This window comes from Sinohyriopsis cumingii, chromosome 14 (genome assembly GCF_028554795.1).
Source record: "Sinohyriopsis cumingii isolate HCF-2022 chromosome 14, ASM2855479v2, whole genome shotgun sequence".
NCBI lineage: Eukaryota > Metazoa > Mollusca > Bivalvia > Unionida > Unionidae > Sinohyriopsis > Sinohyriopsis cumingii.
Genome location: NC_142974.1, coordinates 99,453,659 through 99,471,348, shown reverse-complemented (window position 1 = coordinate 99,471,348; position 17,690 = coordinate 99,453,659).

The following is a 17,690-nucleotide window of genomic DNA, read 5'->3' as shown; positions in this document are numbered from 1 at the left end:
TTGAAGTTCTTTAGCTCTGTAGAGATTCATACTGGAGATTATTAATTCAGGGACCTGTATGTAAAATCACCATGACCTGCTTCATGTTGAGGGTACACACACACACACACACACACACACACACACATATATATATATATATATATATATACGGTTAAAATATACAAATATATCTCTCAATCATTAAGATATGTCAACACAGAGAAACCAAACCATCACTTACGATGTAGAGTACATTTGTTTGTCTGAATTTAGAGTAACATTGATAAATGTTCTATTAGTATGATTTTCTGCTCCATGCAGGGATAGATGACATCACAGCTTTCCCCCACAACACCCACGACTGGGACCAATGTATAGATCTCTCTCTAATACATGTCAGAGAACAATTTAGAAAGTGGAAAGAAATGTATAGTCCCAAAGAAGTCACGCCTCTTTTCTACATTACCTGCCTAAAATATGATAGACGGTAATTTACATCATCGTCTCCGACATTCGACCTGAGATTCAAACTAACTTAGTATATCATCTTCCCATCAACTTGTAGATTTGTGTTTGCGAACAGTCTAATATGAAGTATTGGGTTTCCTTCATGTCCGTCAAAGTATGATATCTCCATGTAGACCATTTAGATTATTTACATCTTTAGGTATTATATTTCAACAATCCTTATGTATTTGTTTTACCACACAAAAATTGGTTACCATGTAAGGGGCCTAAACTTGATGTTTCAAGAGATGCATTTGCGCTTAAAATGACGAAATTAATTTAATTCTGTATTACTCCTGACCTATGATTTGTACTTTATGGACAAGTAAAGAAAGCTAAGCAAACCCTCTCTATTCAAGACAAAAACGTCCTCTTAAGAAGTATAAACATGGATACCCAGATAAAAACAATGTTATGAATGAATTGTCATGACTTTATAATAACTGATCAATATTATATCAACAGTGATCTCGAAAGTCTTTCCACATAATCTCTTAATCTCTCTCTCTCTCTCTCACACACACACACACACACACACTCACACACACACATTTCAGTAAACAAGTTACGAAAAAATATTAAATATTAAATTACATTCTTAGATGTGTTGAAAAGGGTCCACACGAAGGGTCTACACAAAGGGTCTACACGCAGCTCCCAATAAGTTTGATATATACATAATTTAGCAATAATATTTTTTTACTTCATCAGCAGACTGTTCATCAAAACAATGAACGGAAGACCCTCTCACTTACTAGATCCTAGGTTTGCAATAAACGAAATATTTTTGGACCTGTGATTATTACTGTATTACATTAGTGAATTTATACGAATGTACAAGACAGTTAGCATTGCATTTCGTAAATGATTACTTGAAGCTTTTGTACCTAATTTCATGTTTAACTTATATTAACACCCTGTATTTTAAGAAATTTATTTTGCATTTTATAATTTTAGCATGTTTACCTTCTGTTTTATCTCGTTGTATTGGATATTTGCCTTTAAATGTGAAGGGTTTATCTGCCTAAAGTTCTGTTGCAATTCTATATCGATGACTGTTTGGAACTTAAAATTTAATTGGCGCAACATGACCAGTATTGTGCTGATGGGCTATGTGTACCCTATGTATAGATATTTACCTTTACTAAAGTTATTCCCTGACATGCACAAACAACTATTACGATACGTTAGCATATTTATAACATTTTTATTTCTCAACAATTTATGTAGATATTACAACGAGCTTAAATAATCATACCTAGCTCTCTCATAGCAGACTGGTGCGATATTCGATAAAGAATTTTATTCATTTGTGAAGTATGTTCAATAAAATCGGAAATTTGTATCATAACCAAACGGATATATCTGTTATATGTGAATAACGCAGTAAATGACAGTGGTAACTGAGGACGTCGCCGTTACCTATGTAATGACGTTTGATATTTATGACGTTAATCATGCTCATCTCACCGGATTGTTTAACGTTGCCGTTGTTGTTATCATTCGCACTTGAGAATACATTTGAGATAATTAACTGTGGTTTTTATTCCTAAGAATGATGTTTAGAGATACTGTTCTTTCCGTTAGTGTTAGGACTGGTTGGCATTTTGTCAGGATAATGTGACTGGGTAAGAGGTTAGTGTTAGGACTGGTCGGCCTGGTGTCCGGATAATGTGATTGGGTAAGAGGTTAGTGTTATGACTGGTTTGCCTGGTGTCAGGATAATGTGACTGGGTAATAGGTTAGTGCTAGGACCTGTTGGTCTGGTGTCAGGATAATGTGACTGGGTAAGAGGTTAGTCTTAGGACTGGTAGGCCTGGTGTCAGGATAATGTGATTGGGTAAGAGGTTAGTGTTAGGACTGGTAGGCCTGTTGTCAGGATAATGTGACTGGGTAAGAGGTTAGTGTTAGGACTGGTAGGCCTGTTGTCAGGATAATGTGACTGGGTAAGAGGTTAGTGTTAGGACAGGTTGGCCTGGTGTCAGGATAATGTGACTGGGTAAGAGGTTAGTGTTAGGACCAGTTGGTCTGGTGTCAGGATAATGTGACTGGGTAAGAGGTTAGTGTTAGGACTGATCAACCTGTGTCAGGATAATGTGACTGGGTAAGAGGTTACTGTTAGGACTGGTAGGCCTGGTGTCAGGATAATGTGACTGGGTAAGAGGTTAGTGCTAGGACCGGTTGGTCTGGTGTCAGGATAATGTGACTGGGTAAGTGGTTACTGTTAGGACTGGTTGGTCTGGTGTCAGAATAATGTGACTGGGTAAGAGGTAAGTGTTAGGACTGGTTGGCCTGGTGTCAGGATAACGTGACTGGGTAAGAGGTTAGTGTTAGGATTGGTAGGCCTGGTGTCAGAAAATGTCACTGGGTAAGAGGTTAGTGTTAGGACTGATCGGCCTGGTGTCAGGATAATGTAACTGGGTAAGAGGTTAGTGTTAGGACTGGTCGGCCTGGTGTCCGGATAATGTGAGTAGGTAAGAGGTTAGTGTTCGGACTGGTTGGCCTTGTGTCAGGATAATGTGACTGGGTAAGACCTTAGTGTTGGGATAATGTGAATGGGTGGGACGTGATGCTACATGTCCTCGGCATCACTATAAACTGCCACAAGGCAGAAATATTAGCGATACAACTAAAGATTTTACAAGGTATCTTAAAATTCTAAATCACACACACGCACAAATACAGTAGAACAAATTGTGTGGTCCTTGGATGAGAATATTTCGCATCTTATATCACACACACACACACACACACTCACACACACACACACACACACACACACACACACGTTAAATTCTATAAATGTATGTGTGAACATTGAGGGCTTATATTTCTCTTCGAATGTCAGTATTTCTTAGACAGAAACTCTCAGTCAGATTAACCTATGTGCATTCATTGGGCGAACACAAATTTCTTCTAGAGATTACAATTATCAGGCTTTTAGGACTCCTTTCAAGGGACATAACTCTACTTGTATTGTAAACAATCACTGGATAAGATTTCTCCCTAATATATTTTAAATCCTAGTAACACAAATTAGAATTTTCAGGAATAATTTAAAGTAATAAATTCATCGTCTTCCAAGGTGTCAATTATATGAATAAATAGAATCCTCTCAATAGTATAAACACCCACCCCCATTATCCACATCCTCATGCTAAGGAAAGATAAGCTGAGTAGGACTCGAGTCACACAGATACAGAATGTTGGTAACATCAACGACTGAGAGCAAGTCTAAAATCGACCTACAAGGCAAATACCCGAATGTCAGATTCGACGTCAAAGTTCACATTTCCACCACCATGACATTTTCATGTGAATCTAGACGATTGCTGATTATTTGATTTATTGGTTTATATTTTACTGTAAAATGGCATCCTGAATAAATGTACCATGAAAATAAATGTCAAACTCTGATCTACTTTTGATCCAGTTTACTACATAGGGTGTTTTAAACAAAGAAATAACCAGTAGTGTCTGGGTGTGTTGTGTTAATAAGGTGTCGGAGAAAAAAAAAGTACCATACAGTCAAAACCATTAAACTATATGCAAAACCACTACAATACATATATAAAATTAAATAAGTTTTGACTATGTTATAACACTGGCTGCATATCAACTGATTTAATTTATTTGATAACCTGTAAAAAAAATGTAACCTGCAATATGATGGACAAACACTTCAAAAGGATTCTAAGAATATGAATACTCTTCGCTTTTCTATAAAAATAATATGTATCACAAGTTCTTTTCTAATGTTTAAATATATTTTAGTACAAATAATCACTCTTTATTTGACTTTATTTCAAGTCAATCGATATTGCGAATCGAGAGATGAATAGACTAATTGAAGAAAGTTACTAGATTCATAGATTAGATACTTTGTATCCGAATGGCCTAAATAACAATAATATATATATATATATATATATATATATATATATATATATATCCTTTATACATATAAGATTGTATGTATGGCTGTTTGTATCTGCCTTATTATTTCGCTGTTCCAGTTTTCGTTAAAGATTTGCGTATCTTCCTGATCCTGTTATACATATGAAATTTGTTTCATGATGCATATCATTTATGACGTTAAGTCAGTGACGTAAATAGAGGATCTCAGATGGGTAATTATTTAATATTGAATTTATGATGCGAGTTGAATAATGTCCAGCTTTTGCGAGCCTTGGCGCGTTTCATACATTTAATATTAAATCATTACCCATTTGAGATTCTTTTTATTACATACTTTTTATTTCAGTGGAAATTGTTTAGATAGAATGAAGAACAAATAATTTCTTTCATTTAGACAGACGTTGCACCTTGCATTTGTTGTGAGTAAAAAAAAATAGTCCCAAACACATTTGAACTAGTATTGACCTTTATAAGTAGATTATACTTTTCTTATAATCTATACGTCAAAGAACAAGCGGCCTTCCGAGCAAACATAATATTTTACACAGACAAAATCATTTTTCAACACAGAATGTCCAATGCTCGTGATGTCATATTGTTTGATGCAGTACCAGTTAGAATGCAGTAAACGGTCATGTTTTCGAAACTTAGCATGTCACTTTCACAATATAAAATGACATTGCATTGTTGCAATATTCATTTGAAAGAAGGTTTTCAGGATGCAGAAATTCCCATATTTACTGTAATGTGACCGGATATTTGCACCATTTGACTTGGAAAAACAGACTACTGAATATGTAAGTTAAACAACTTTCATTCTGAGTCAGAATTGCATCACATATTTACCGCGTAAATATGCAGTGGTTGGATAAATTTCTGTCAGATTGCAGACCGGTTTATATCAATGTTCTACTGTGAACAGAGTTTTTTTTACTTCTGTTAGTTAATATTTAAACCACGCCTGTATATATTCCATGCTTCAGTTTTACCGCACCCCTCCAACGCCAACTTACACGGTCGCTATGAAATGAGCTATACCCCTAGTTTTACTTGTTGTTCTTGTTGTTCTTGTCTTGGGGTTTTACCCGTTTGTCATATTATGATATGTTATACATGACATAACAAGTCACTGCCGTGATACATTTGCTATATTCAGAGAGATGAGACCATTTTCCCCCCAATTCCTTTCGTGAATCGAATTAAATAACGGCCGCAAAAATGTTTATTGAGAACAAAGCATTCCAGAAGGCGGGGTTAAAATAAAGTTTTCCCACGATCGCAGCCAATCAGTAAAGAGATTAATACACACTAATTTCATGGGCTTATTTGGACCAGTCAGAATCACATTAAATGATATGTTCATATGTTATAACATCACAAATATGAAACTGCACACACTATAGGCAAATTGTACCGACTATGTGATAATAGCTTTTAAAATATAAAGACATCATCTGTTTCTTTCAAAATATGTTGTGCCTGACGAAGCATACAGTAAATACGAAACGAGTTCCCAACAGTTATGGGCGTTTGTATTTGGTTTTGTTTTCAGTTGTAAATGTGCTTATGAAATATCTTGTTGAAACAAATGTTTTCATTGCTGAATCAGATCAGAGTTCTAAAGTTTTCAAAATTACGTTTTGCAAGGCAACAAAAGCAGTACTTTGTGTCTCATTGCACCTTACAAACCACCACTTCAAATTCATTGTCTTCCAAGGTAACAAAAGCAGCTGAGATTGTTTTGCTACATCTTACATAAAATTGGTGTAATGTAGAGATGTACAGAACAAAATAGACAACTACTCTGAACAGGTTTTGTTATGGTTGGCAGGCCAGCTGTTGGAATGATGGATCCATACATTAACGGTCAAATCCATAGGCTGAATTGTTTAGGATTTGGGAGTAATATTTTAAGATCTTTATAAAAGGGATATATCTTTTGTTTCCACACATGTAGACCGCTCCGGTGGCCTAAATGGTTAGATTGTCCGCCACTGGAGGTCGCTGGTTCGACTTTTAAAAAAGGTACTAGCAGCTGCCTCGCTTGGTGCTCAGCATTAAGATATTAGTGTTAGGACCGGTCGGTCTGTTGTCAGGATAATGTGACTGGGTGGACATCATGCTACATGTGTTAACTGTCATTACTCCTATCATGGATATCATGAGTAGATTTCCAACAGATGTGACTGTCATTACTCCTATCATGGATATCATGAGTAGATTTCCAACAGATGTGACTGTCATTACTCCTATCATGGATATCATGAGTAGATTTCCAAGAGATGTGACTGTCATTACTACTATCATTAGTATATTTCCAACAGGTGCGAAGCATTGAAGTATGTTAATATTTGTTTTATTGTTTCTGCTATTAAACAGGTAAGCTAACTTTGTGTATCCTTGGGAAAGAATCTTTCCTTCAAATGCATTAGCACTAAATAACCTACTTGTGTTGTTGTGTCGTAAAGCACCAATCCAACCAAAACCAAAAGGTTTGCTCTGCATAATTCCTGTTGGTACTGAGATATGGGTTACTTCCCTTTATCACCCGCTCAGCTCGGATACATTAACATAATGACATGTCACTCAAACCTAAATATGGCCACCAATACTATCGCTGCAGATGTTCGAGCATATTTGATTGATACGTACATTCAAGCTTAATCACCCATTTTACTGTATTCACTAGCAACTTGTTGGACAATCAGGCTTAATATTTGTAGCCCATCAGACTGACAGTGTGTTGTATACAGATTCAAATCCTCATAGCATAAACATTTTTCAGCTATTTTTCTTGAAATTTATATACTGCACTACAAAATATAGACTACCGTATATACTCGCTTATAGTTTGTTGTTGTTGTTGTTGTTATGGGGTTTAATTCCATTTTTCAGCAGAAGATAGGCTATACATGGCGGCCAGTATTAACAGTGGAGGAAGAACCCGTAATCCCCTGAAAGAACCACCGACCCACGAGAAGCTACCGGCAAGCTTTCTCACATATCCACATTGGCCGAGCCCGAGACTCGAACCCACGCAGACAGAGGTGAGATGGCAGTTATCTGTGACGGAGAGCGCTTTAGACCACTCGGCCACTCGGAACTTATAATTTGAGTCCAACTGCAAACTGCACAGACCATCGCACAATGTGCAAGAACATCTGGGTCTATGGAGCTTGTTATTAGGAATCACTCAAACAAAAACATAGACTATATTCTGTAGGCACAAAAACATAGACTAGATTGAAATAGTATGTTTACCTTAAATGGAAGACAACAATCACACAAAGGAAACTATCAGAATTTGAAGAAGCTATTTTATTTTGCTAATTCCCCCTTAATCTAGACTTAACAATGCATCCATAGAAAAGTAATAATCTAACTAGATGTATGTTGTGTTGGGGTGTGTGTGTGTTTTTTTTTTCTCTTTTTTTTTTGTTGTTTTTTTATTCTTCTACCTAGATACAGCCAATTTTGTTCAGATGGACAGGACAAAATTCAGAATACTCCTGCAGCAAGCTATGGGTGCATAAACGTGTAGGACTTGTACAGGTTTCTGGCACCAAAGCATTTTACATAGACACAGTTGGGTATCGCATGTGTTCTCCAGCCATATAAAGACACCTGCAAATTTATGTCGAAAGTTATTTTTAAAAATACAATCTTTTACATAGAGAAATATGATGTAGAAAATTGGAATATTATATCTGGGTATCTAAATGGAATAATGCAATGTTTTAGACATAGCTATAAGATGTTGGAAACTGGAACATTATGTCTGGGCATCTAAACGGAATAATGCAATGTTGTAGACACAGCTATAAGATGTTGGAAACTGGAACATTATGTCTGGGCATCTAAACGGAATAATGCAATGTTTTAGACACAGCTATAAGATATTGGAAACTGGAACATTATGTCTGGGCATCTAAACGGAATAATGCAATGATTTAGACACAGCTATAAGATGTTGGAAACTGGAACATTATGTCTGGGTATATAAAGGTAACAAATAAAAACTTGAGACACTAATACATGATGTAGAAAAATGGAACATTGCATATGGGTATCAAAGGGGAAAATCCAATGTTTCAGACACAGCTACCTATAACAGATTAACGCATATACGTGATTTTGTTTAATCAAAACATGAATCATTGTGTCCCGTATTCTGAAAGAAAATCATCAATACAACCCTTCTTGTTTCATGATGGGTCACAGTGATACACTGTTTAATCTCTTGCGTGGAAGCACTGATTTAAAAGTACATATATCCTATTCTAGTTGATATTATTGTTCTTGTGTTATGTATGTTCTGAATAAATTAAACAATAGTGTAGAAGTGAGGGCCAGATCAATCATGTTGTTTGCATTTTTGAAATTCTAAAGTTGATACAATAGCAGTAAAAATGGTGGTTGAAAATCACTAGACCAGCATCACTTTAACATATTTGCAACATCATAATGACACAATCAGAAATACAATACAGTGTCAGTTGTTTATATTTATCGAAGTAAATAAATGCTGCATATTCATTTTAGGTCTTGGGTACTGATCAGAATAGCCAGTACGATATTTCTTTTATGACATCCATTAATTACAGATTAGCTGCTTCTTTGGTGCATATAAGCATTATTTTCACAAAGATTTTACTAGATGTCTGATTTGAATCATTAGCTAGACTGTACTAGTGTTTTAGTTTAAAATGTAGATTCAGACCAATACTTTTCTCGACTATTCCAAAACAGTGTGCACAAAGTCAAACATAAGACATTATTTTTTCTGGGCAGGTGATTATAAATCTTCCTAAATGAAATGCAATTATTGCAGCTTTGATTTGAAAGAAAGTCTCAAGAAGCCTTAGTAGGTATATAAGTCTGCATATATTACCCTTTCATTTTATGCTAGATATTTTGTGTTTTGTATCTATAAAACAAATGATAAAAGTGCAAAATGTAATTTCCTGTGTTTAAACAATCTTAAAAAGGACTTTAATGATTTTAAAGACATGCCAAAGTTACATATTTAAATTGCTCACATACCATTGAAAAATTAATGGTGACAAGAACATTACATAGGGATACTAGATATTTCAATAACTGAGAACCACATCATTGTTTACTATCTGTCTCAATTAAGGTAATCTCTGTGATTATGAAAGTGGTAAAACCAAGCATGAAAACAACAATGCTATAAATTTGCCTTGTGCCTGGCACAAAGGAACTGCATCATATTGTCTCTAGGTAAAAGGTATAAGCTCACTTAAAAGTTGCATGTAAGGCTAAAAAACATGTATTGTCTGGTGACAGATAAGACGTGTGGCATATATTTCGACAGAAAATGTGGCCTCCTCAATGGTTGCAAGTGGTACAGTTTCTATATAAAATTCCCCAGATGGAATTATATTGGCACTCAGGTGGGCATTTTATAAAGAACTTTAATAATAGTATTCGGTTAAGTAACTGTAAACAATCAAACTAAATAAAAATGTTAAAATATATATTTAAATTATGTTCTATTAAATAAATTACAAAATAGTAAGGTTCTCTCGAGAGGCCTCACACATACTATAGCAATTTTCATCTGATTCCTGTTTCATCATAACTAAATAATGATAAATCTATAAAAGGTGCTCTCCAGAGGCTTCACATATACTGTACTAATTTTCATCTGATTCCTATTGCATCATAACAAAATTAATGATAAATCTATAAATGGTGCTCTCCAGAGGACTCACACATACTGTACTAATTTTTGTCTGATTTCTGTTTCATCATAACTAAATAATGATAAATCTATAGAAGGTGCTCTCCAGAGGCCTCACACATACTATACTAATTTTTATCTGATTCCTGTTTCATCATAACTAAATAAGGGGCTAAATAACACCCAAGTAAAAGCAAATTAAATTACTGCTGAACATGAAGAATAAATTATGGTTTAATAACAGTTAATACATTAAATTAAATTAAATTAAATTAAATTAAATTATGGCATGTAAAGTTAAGTAGAATTTACTTACAGGTGGGTTTCACAACATTAGTGCATACAGATATTATTTTAAAAAATACCTTGTACAAGTCATACAAGAAAAAAATGAAAGCCGTCGTTGCAGGCAATATACATATGCATAACACATGCACAAAAAATTGACAAGTAATAAGTTGATGTGTTTGTGTATATATATATATATATATATATATATATATATATATATATATATATATATATATATATATATATATATATATATATATATTATTTTCAGGCTCAGAACTATATCCTTACTCCTTGTATGCTTCGTCAAGAATCTCCTGGAAAAGATATACCTGCTGAACAAGACTCCCGGACACAAAGCACGCCAGTATTGTGCTTTGTCTTTACATGTGCAATGACTGAAAATAGATCCCAAAGGAAATATGTAGTTTCATGAAATAAATTGTTGCTGTTCCATGATCTGAACATTAAAAGTAATCGTTTGATCTAATTAATGTCCCCTGTCCTAACCTATTTTCCAGTAGCAAGGCCATCTGAAATTGACTTTTATCATATCGTCGACTGAACGAATGTATTCATCTGAAATAAAATTCCTGTAATTAGGCCATATGATCTATTGAAGTTATAATGTGATCCACTCCATGACTGTGTTTACCTAAAATAGATTCCTGTAGTTATGAAATGATAACTGTATCATTTATAAAATTATCTTATTGCTGCATATTTACTAAATATAATTTCATGTCGTTATTCAATCTGAAAATGGAATTTATCATGCAATAATTCAAAACAATTCATTTAACCTGGGAATGTGTCCTGCGATAATTTAAAACAATTCAATCACCATGATTTGAAGATACTTTGCAGTAAAGCTGTTATATATAATATACTTTGATAGGACAAATAATGAAAAATATAATTTTACTTTAAAATTTTTTAACTGTAAAATGCACATTTGAAGAAAATGATGGAATATATATATATATATATATATATATATATATATATATATATATATATATATATATATATATATATATATCCATTCCATACTGTGTTCATTCAAGATACAGCTGACATTTACAACATGTTTCTATTTAAGTAAAGAAATTTGAATGAAATAAATAAAAATATGAAACTCCAGCTATATCCTAGTTTTATCATTTACCCTTCGCTGGTATATGAAAAAAGGATTGGCGTTTCTCAACAGATGTTCTTCAAAGACTGAAGTACACACACTTTCATTAATGTATCCATCTCTAAATTCTGTAATAATTCTGCCCTACTAGGATTTGTGATATTGATTTTATATTAGCCTCTTAAGACTGAAAAACACAAGTTTGCATCTTGTGGTAGCATCCTTCTTATAGTTTACAATAGAAGCAAAAGGGTGTTATTAGAGAAAGAACAAGGATGTACTATTACACTGATTCAACTATTGTATACGTTATATATACATTAAAACAAAACAGCTGTAAAAACGGCAGTTTTGAGACCAGAGTTTCTTTATTAAAACATTTGGCAGTTCAAAGGCCAAAGGTTTTGTCTGAAATGTGGACTTCCTCTTCGTAGCCTAACGTACACCTGATCAAATTCCACATGGATGGATAAATCCTAAACATTGCGATTTGGGTAAAATGGAACAAGCGGTAATATTCATGGTTCCAATAAGGAAAATAAAAGAATATAATTTTCAGTCATTTGCTCACGTGTGAACTTGATGGTCAAAGCTAAACAACTATTCATATATATCAAAGCACCATTCGACACAAAATTCCCTCTGAAACCCACATGCTTGGATTCCATTGGAAAAAATAATAAAGACATTCTCTTCTGCTGCCATCCAAAGTGAAAATGAAAGTATGCCCCTGGCCTTAATGAATTAAAAGCATACATTTTATTGAAAGTTTTTCATTTATTTTATTTGAATATAATTCATAAGCATCCTTAATTTTAGACCTTATTGGTGCTTAATGTTTTTTATTTTTTTTAAACTATTTTTTTTGTTAAATGTCTGCAGTTAACACTACATTCCTCATTTTCATAAAACATGGTGTGGTTAACTTTTATGTGATATTTAGATTGTTTGCCTGTTTAGCTTTTCTATAATAAGTGTTGTTCAAATTGTTTCCCCTATTCCTCCAAAGCGGTTTAGCGGATTCCAATGAAACTTTAGAAACTAATTCATCCCAAAGTCTAGCTGGTAGAAAATGAAAATGGCCCAGGTTGTACCTTCATTATGAATTGCACGCATCCATCTTCAAAATCTTGCTGTAAAAGCTGGACGTTATGTACAACTGAAATCTTAGAAATGATGTTATAACTGCTGCAGACTGAATAATCATAGTCATATAGACCTTCAAGCACAATACTTGACCTTCCTGTGATGCATGGCTGGTCCAAGATAGTATGCTGATGGTAACCACATTGTAAGCCGTATTATCAATACCTCTCCTGAATGAAACTGATACCAATCTGACCTTGCAGAATTTGAACAATTACTTAATAGCCACTTCTCTGTGAATGGTCAAAACAAAATAGATATATTTATTTTTAATATCTAGTTATTCCTATATTGTAATGATGCTGATACAACCTTTTGAATAGCCCTAACATGTTGCTTGATGATTTTAGATTTTTAATCTATTTGATCAATTAAATATATATCAATGTTGTATCTCTCTATTGTTGATTGCAGATTGCTTAATCTTTAAATAAATTGATATCAGCAATTTATATTTTGTGTTGAATGTAAATGATATAATCAATAAAAAAATTAAAGAAAAGTGTTATCTCTGTCGTGTTGACTTTATATGATATAATCATTAAATAAATTTGATAGCAGTGGTATCTCTAGCGTCATGAGTTTATATGATATAATCATTTATTCAGTTAAATCGATATCGGTGTTATATACTATAAGCTGTAAATGACATGAGCACCAGTTTTATATTGTGTTGAGTATTTCTGGAAATATTGACATAACTTATTTTATGACATTGAATTATATGCCAAATATTTGGTAAAATATGTTGAATGAAGACTCCACAAAGTCATCATTTTAGGGGAGGCATGTCCGATATAAAAAGTTTATGTTGCAATCTTTTCTTCTTCAAATGTCTTTTAATTTAACTTTTAGTTAGCACTGCATACTCAGAAATGTCATGACTTCTTTTGAATGGATATTTGCACTGACGTATGCTTTCGCTAAATCACATCTTGTTATATTCCTAATTCAGATTGAAAATAGTGCAGATTACCAAGATAGCATGCACTGATTTGAACTAATTTGATAAACATGCAGTTCTCTTTAACCTTGAGGTCATGTCAATGCTTTGAGTTTTATACTTAGCTGCATTTCAGAAAAGAAATTAAAGGTAAGCATTCTGATAGTGGTTACGAAGTGAGTGATCATCACTCAATATTTTATATTTAAAATTGATTACGAGGTGTTATCATCACACCATATTTTATATCTGAAACTGATCAGCATATGAGTGCTCATCACACCTTATTTTATATTAAAAGTTGATCAAGAGGTGAGTGCTCCTCGCTCCAAATTTTATATTTAAAGTTGATTAAGAGGTATGTGGTCATCACTCCATATTTTATATTTAAAGTTGATTAAGAGTTGAGTGGTCATCACTAAATATTTTATATTTAAAGGTGATTAAGAGGTGAGTGGTCATCTCTCCATATTTTATATTTAAATTTGATTAAGAGTTGAGTGGTCATCACTACATATTTTATATTTAAAGTTGATCAAGACGTAAGTGCTCATCACTCCTTATTTTCTATTTAAAGTCGATCAAGAGGTGAATGCTCATCACTCCATATTTTATATTTAAATGCTCATTTTTGCATCATATAACAAATAGAAAAAGTTGTATTTTTATCTAGCCGGGATGCGAGTTATGTTCTATTTTGTTTTGTTTCTTCTGTTTTGTTTTGTAATGAAGAATACCTTGAAGAATGCAAACTCATTGGTCATATTTAATTTGAGATCTGGATTAATAATGGTCTGTCTGTACAACAATTCAAACAATATTAAGAATAGTACACAGACTAAATAGGTTGGTGTACATTGACAGTATCCAGTAATAGTTCAGTGTTTTAACTCTCAATGACATCAGGTTCAAGGTCATAAGGTCTGAGTAATTTTACTGCATATATAATGAACATGCAAGTTTATTCAACAAAATTTTGCATGTTGTAGTTTTATCAAGATTTTCTGAGATTGTTTCAGTTTTCAGTCGTTTGAAATAAAAAGGCAGTTAAGATGGTCCTCTTCAAGGGTTTTAAAATATATTAGATGCTCAGGTAACTAGCCGTTCAGCATAATGGTGTCCAGTGCTATTGTTTTGTGTGTATGTGTGTTTAATAAGACTTGTATTGGTACCACTAGCTGGAATATATTAACATAAATAATATTCATGGAGTAGATTATCTTTTGAATTATGGCATGTATGTCAAAGTAATAGTGGGTATTTTTCATTTTGCCTAGACAGCTTTCTCCTTGGATTTTAACACAAAGAGTCCCATGAAGAGTCCCAATGCTACTGACATGGCACTGATGAAAAATATTGAATTCCAGCCTAATTTTGCACACATTTCTGTGGGTCAGGTGCACTTGTATTTGTTTGTTCTCCAGTGCCAATGAAATGGAAGAAAATAGTCTTTATTACACTTGTTTACATTTGTATATTGATATCTGAATTATAATTTGTCCTTGACCTTTATGTTAGGTTACTGATGCAAAAGATTGTTATAGTAATTTTAGTTTCCGTCTTTCTTTAGGGACAGGACTCTAATTCCTCCATAACAAATGATCACGTAAACTATGCTCGCCTCGGCATTGCTCTTGTAACTATTTGTCGAAATGCCATGAGGGATATCCTACTCACCAATGTTCCTAAAAATTACATCAACATTTACGAGGCAATCCTGGACAATGAAAGCAACTTAATCAGTAGGAGACGCTGCAGACCAGCTCTTAACCAGCAACAAATTAATGTGGTCTTCCCAGACCCCCTGTGTCGGTATGTGGGAACAGTGGACCGGTTTGACATTTCCTTATTGTATATTCTGATCAGAAGTGTCAGCACTGTTCCCGCTCCAGCATCAGGCTGGGGTGTTGGTCCAGTAGATCAACCAAGGGACAGATCTTTAGGAGCCAGTGTCGAGCGAATCCGTTTATATAGGAATATTATCAGTGGACATTCCAAAGATGGAACGATTAACCAGCAATATTTTGAGGTTTGCTTGAATAAGATTAGAGCTGCCCTTGATGACACTGAAGCTGTAATTAGTAAACAGGAAAATAGCTTAGAGTTAGACAAGCAAAGGAGACGAGTGATATCCATCTATGAAGCCTGCTAGCTGTTACTAAAGAAGTCATGAAACATGAGCAAAAAGTAGAATGTAAATAAATACCATGTGTATATAATATGCTAGAACGTATCATGACACGATTAAGGACCGAGTATAAAATAAATAAATACCAGATGTACACAATATGATAGGATTTATCATGATACAGAACTTTGGAGGTTGGTTTAGCCTTAATTTATCCTTGCTGCATCAGCATCTTGGTTTGGTCATGTGCATCCATACATCCATCCATTCTGAGAAAATTGCTAGCAACGCTGTGCAAAGAACAGTCAACATTAATGAATTAAATCTTGCGAGCATGTTTATATTGATATGTAGACAACTTGACTAGATTATCAGGTCATGACATAAAGTGTGTGGTTAAAAAGCCTTAATGACAATCTAGCTTATGCTATGCAGGTAGGGAATTGTGCGACTGTCAACAATTGCTTGTTTCCAATGTGGATTAATCCGCCCTTTTTGATGATGTTTGAATCAAACTTTGGAATATAGGATTAAATCATCAACTCTCATACAGACGTAATAATGATAATGATCCATGCATACTTGTAATGTGATTTTGCATCTGATTGGCTACGTTTTTTTACCACTATGTGGAGACATTGGTTAATGTAAAGTTCTTATTTGTACCGGTAGATCGACATCTCTTCTATTGACCTTACACAAAGTCACATTCTTGTCCACTAAGGCTTTCGTGTGATGTACATGTTCTTAATGTCTGCATTACTCTGATCTTTGGAAAGTGAACATTTTACTAAATATTACTGTGACATATATATATATGTGAATTTGGAATATATTTACTCTGGGAGATTTTGGTTTTGAGTCAATAAATTATATATATTATACTATAGTTGCTTTGTTGCAAATTGCCTATCTCACGCTCAGACCCCACCTTTAGATACAAGACCTCAGGTATATATCATTGCATAAATGTGTGTTCTATAACATGTACAAGATCCCAGAAGAGTTTGCTGATGATACAGTCGAATCTGTCTTGACAAACCACCCCTTCTGCCTAAAACAAATTTTCTCTCAAGACATGTGTTCTCTCATAACATGTCTTGACACTCAATACAATCTGTGCATGGAGGTCCTGGGCTCTTAAAACAGATAGTTTCATAGCAGTAGTCTATCCAGACATGTGTTACTGTACACTGAAGGTTGTGTACTATTTTTTACATGCCCATCTTGATGGAATATTGTTGCCAAGAAAACCTTCAGTTGGTGACAGCACGTTGTCAAGCCATCCTTAGTTGATTCTTGTCAAGTCCGTGAGCAGCTCCTTGACATTAAGCACAATTCTAACTTTATTTGACATTATATGAGAAGACCCTTTCCATTACTCACCATTCCAACATTATTTTGTATTATGTAAGTAGTTCCTAGCCATTAAGTACAATTCTAACATTATTTTCACTTTACGTAAGTAGCTCCTGGCCATTAATCACAATTCTAACATTATTATACGTTACAGGAGTAGTAGTTTGTCATTAAGCAGAATTATATCGTTATTTCATATTACGTATGCAGCTACCTGCCATTAATCACATTTCTAACATTATGTCACACTACATGAGTAGCTGCCTGCCATTAATCAAAACTCTAACATTATTTCACATTACATGAGTCACCCCTTGCCATTAATCAGAATTCCAACATTATTTCACATTATATGAGCAACTCCTTACCATTAATCGCAATTTTAACATTTGTTCACATTACATGATTTACCCTTTGCCATTATTCACAATTCCAACATTATTTCACATTACATGAAGCAACTCATTACCATTAATCACAATTCTAACATTATTCGACATTACATGAATAGCTCCTTGCATTTATCACAATTCTAACGTTATTTCTAACTACATATGTAGCTACGTACCAT